The sequence below is a fragment of the Calliphora vicina genome, chromosome 3 (genome assembly GCF_958450345.1).
Source record: "Calliphora vicina chromosome 3, idCalVici1.1, whole genome shotgun sequence".
NCBI classification, from domain to species: domain Eukaryota; kingdom Metazoa; phylum Arthropoda; class Insecta; order Diptera; family Calliphoridae; genus Calliphora; species Calliphora vicina.
Window position 1 is genome coordinate 46,826,325 of NC_088782.1, and position 4,279 is coordinate 46,830,603.

Sequence of the window (4,279 nt, forward strand, 5' to 3'; positions counted from 1 at the left end):
TTGTCTTGCGGAATATAAAATTAAAGGGAAATTTGATTTATATTAAAATCAACAAAAAAAGTAAAAGTACTAAACAGAAAATCGCACATAAAAGAAAAAAAGAGGAAATCTAAAATAAGTAAAAGAAAGTCAAATCAAGCATATAAAATTATCCATTTTTTTTCTTCTTTCATTTATTTGCTTGTTTATTTCTGTTATATTTTGCCGAACCAAACAAATTTAAATTACGCTTAACTAGTAACTTTATGGGTATGAAATCGACAATAAAAATAGGAGATGAAGAAAAAAAGAATAAAAAATTAAATTATATCGATAAGGCCATATTGTTAAGAGGCCGGGTTGCCATTTAGAAAAACTAAGTAAAATGTTGTAGAGTTTTTATCAAATGTAATTTTTATAAAATATCTGGAGTATAAAATCAATATGTTGTCTGATGTTTTTATACCCACCGTCCTTGTAAAATTCTAAGATGATCTAGCTATGACCGTCCTTCCGTCTGTCTCTCAAAAACACGATAGGGCGCAAACGATTGTAGCTATGTTTGGTATTGAAATTGGTAATTATTTTAAATTTGTCCATAAGCTGTAGGGTTCTACAGTTGAAAACAGTCGACATTTCGACAGTTTTGCACAATCGTCTTTTACCAACTTTTCATTATTAATGAGAAAAAATATTTTTTTTTTTTTTTAAATTTTAACAAAAATTAAAAAAGAATCGACTATTCACTTTTAGTTAGTCGATTTTTCAACACTTTTAAGATAAAATAGTCGATTGTTCGACTTTTTCCGAACAAAAAGTGCAAGAATCTCAATTAAAACAATCGACTTAATAAGCAGCATTGAATCAGTGACAAAATGTTGCTAATGCAGTATTGGTAACTCTAGATTTTCATAGACATACAATACATATATTGAACCTTTGCATTTTAAATTAAAAATCACAGTAGAAATATTGTTACAGCAACAGGAATAAAAAATTGTTTCCGTCAGCCATAATTTTATTTAGCACACCTCATTACATGGTTAGATTTAATGTATATTTTGTGCCTTAATAAAGTTTATTTCTACAATTTTATTCGTGAGAATGTTCTTTCCCATCATTAATTTAAAATTTATTAAACATAAATCAGTAAAATTCTCAAATATTGTAAATTTATTTTAAACTAGCTGAGCCGACAGACGTTGTCCTGTCAAATTAAAAAAAGTGCTTGTGTTCGATTTGTGAGTTTTTATATAAACAAATCGATTTTTGTTCAGAAGTATGAGTGATCACAGATCGAGGACCTTTTCTTGATTAAACGCTTATTGGCCAAGTTATTAACAAATTTAGATATTTTGAGCTTTTATATAAAAAATCGATTTTTGTTCAGAAATATGAGTGATCCTAGATCAAGCTCCTTTTCTTGATTAATCGCTTATTAGCCTAGTTATTAGCGAATTTAGATATTTTGAGTTTTTATATAAAAAATCGATTTTTGTTCAGAAATGTGAGTGATCACAGATCGAGCTCCTTTTCTTGATTGAACGCTTATTGGCCATGTTATTAGCGAATTTAGATATTTTGAGTTTTTATATAAAAAATCGATTTTTGTTCAGAAATGTGAGTGATCACAGATCGAGCTCCTTTTCTTGATTGAACGCTTATTGGCCAAGTTATTAGCGAATTTAGATATTTTGAGTTTTTATATAAAAAATCGATTTTTGATCAGAAATATGAGTGATCACAAATCGAGGTCCTTTTCTTGATTAAACGCTTATTGGCCAAGTTATTAACAAATGTAGATATTTTGAGTTTTTATATAAAAAATCGATTTTTGATCAGAAATATTAGTAATCACAGATCGAGCTCCTTTTCCTTATTAAACGCTTATTGGTCTAGTTATTAGCGAATTTATTTATTTTGAGTTTTTATATAAAAAACTCGATTTTTGTTTAGAAATATGAGTGATCACAGATCGAGGTCCTTTTCTTGATTAAACGCTTATTGGCCAAGTTATTAACAAATGTACATATTTTGAGTTTTTATATAAAAAATCGATTTTTGTTTAGAAATATGAGCGATCACAGATTGAGCTCCTTTTCTTGATTAAACGCTTGTTGGCCAAGTTATTAGCGAATTTAGATATTTTGAGTTTTTCAACCCACTGTGCGGCACCATCCGGAAATCCTCTAATAATAATTATAAATATATTTCCTAAAGTAAACTAATTATCAAGCTTATTACGTGATCCAGTGGACAAATATCGTTGTTAATGTTGAAACATATTGTATTAATTTATTACTATTATTAATGAAATGTTATTATAAAACTCTCACTAGTGTTTATAAACCGATTTATTGCGAACCGGTTAATTTAAAAATGTTGATTTTCGGTTAACCGGTTTATCCGGTTTTTATCACTCGGTTAACCGGTTTTTAAAATTTGGGACTAAAATTAATAAATCTCATGTTTTTATGCATTTTTAATATTCATTGTATACACTTTATTGGTCTGATTTGAAACCTAAATTGTAGATTAAAAATACAAACCTCTTTAGATTGATATAATATTAATATTTAAGAATTACAATGATTCTAAATAGTAGAGGACGATGAGTTTACTTAAAAACTTTTTCAGTATAAATTGCACATAATGAAACTACTTAAAAATTATAATTAAATTCCGCATAATTCTATAAGATTAGGTTAAATCTTACTAATGATTCATTAAAAACTTAGTGATGATTTTACCAAACTTTAAATTGAATTCGATGTACATATCTTCTTTAAATAAATAGGACTTCATTAGTGTGTTTTGTTCTTAAAATTTTATTTTATTATTCATTTCGTTAGCTTAGTGCACAAAGTCATTTTCAGAAATATACAGAGACAAAAAACGTTCTAAATGATTTGAAATATTTTTGAATTCTGATAATGGAATTTTATTAATTATTTAGTATGATTTATAATGACAAATAATCACAGCTAAGAAGAAGTTCGTTTACATCTTATAAGTCCTTTTTGTGAATTGTAACATTTTCTGTTTCATATCAGAAAGTCGAGGTGATAATAAATTTCAAAATTATCAAATATTTAATTAAAGAATTTATTTACATTTTTTGATTGAAATTTAATTAATAAACCAATAATTAAAACAAGTATTATATATTTAGTAACATATTTATACTCTATTCAATTTGACTGAGATAATAATTTTGACATTTTTACAAAATAAAATGGACTTAGCACCTTTGTATATTTATAACTTTTTAATATTAACCATTCCTGACTACTAAATTTAAAGCTGTATATACTGTATTGGAAATTTTATATTTTCTACACATATATGACGGTTAACCGGTTTAACCGGTTTTTTCGATGTCGGTTAACCGAAAAACCGGATTTTTAAAAAAGGCCAATTTTCGGTTAACCGACAAACCGGTTTATTAAAAAAGTCGGTTTTTTATAAACACTAGCGCTCACACTAAACCAGTGATACATATTATTACATTTACGATTGTTTTGAATCAACAGAAAACGAAGTGTATTTTAAAATTGTTGGGCAACATGATCCTACTCCAACAGCAACTAATGTTTAGTCTCAAAAAACATACTAATGTGTGTGTTTATCTGATCTGCGTTCCTTGGTTCCTCTTTTAAACTTTCCATTTCAGTTCGTATCCCGATTGTGCGGGTGTTGATACCTTCACCTTAGAGTAGTCAAAATATAAAAAAATAAGGTTTAAATTATACCTTTGCTTTTATAGCCACATCTTTCAGGGGTGAGTTTTTTCAGCATCTTTATCCTGGATGTTTTTGGTTATGTACTTTTACTTTTATTTGTTAGAAAATAATAAAATAAATGAACTGTTTTTTTCTATCATATTTTCCTAATTTTATTGTATAATATGTATTTATGTAGATGAACGTATTGTTTGGTAAAATAAATTAAATTTATAAATCCAACACTGTAAATAGTTATAATAATTAGCCAATAAGCAAGTGTAATTCAAGCCTTGAATTACAGTTGTATTACACCTTATTTCAATAGCATTCTCCAATAAAATGGAAACATAAATTCAAGCCATATTATGGTTTTTGTGCAATTGCGCTCAAGTCTAATTTCAACAAAATGTTCAAGTATGTACTTGAATTTTCAAAACTATTTGACATGAACTGAACTAGGTCTTAAGTAGACCTGTGGCCTATTTCTATATAAAATAATATAGCTCTAAATTTTAATACTATTTTAACTACAGCCTAAAGCACTACAAAAATGATTTAATTAATAATAAATCACT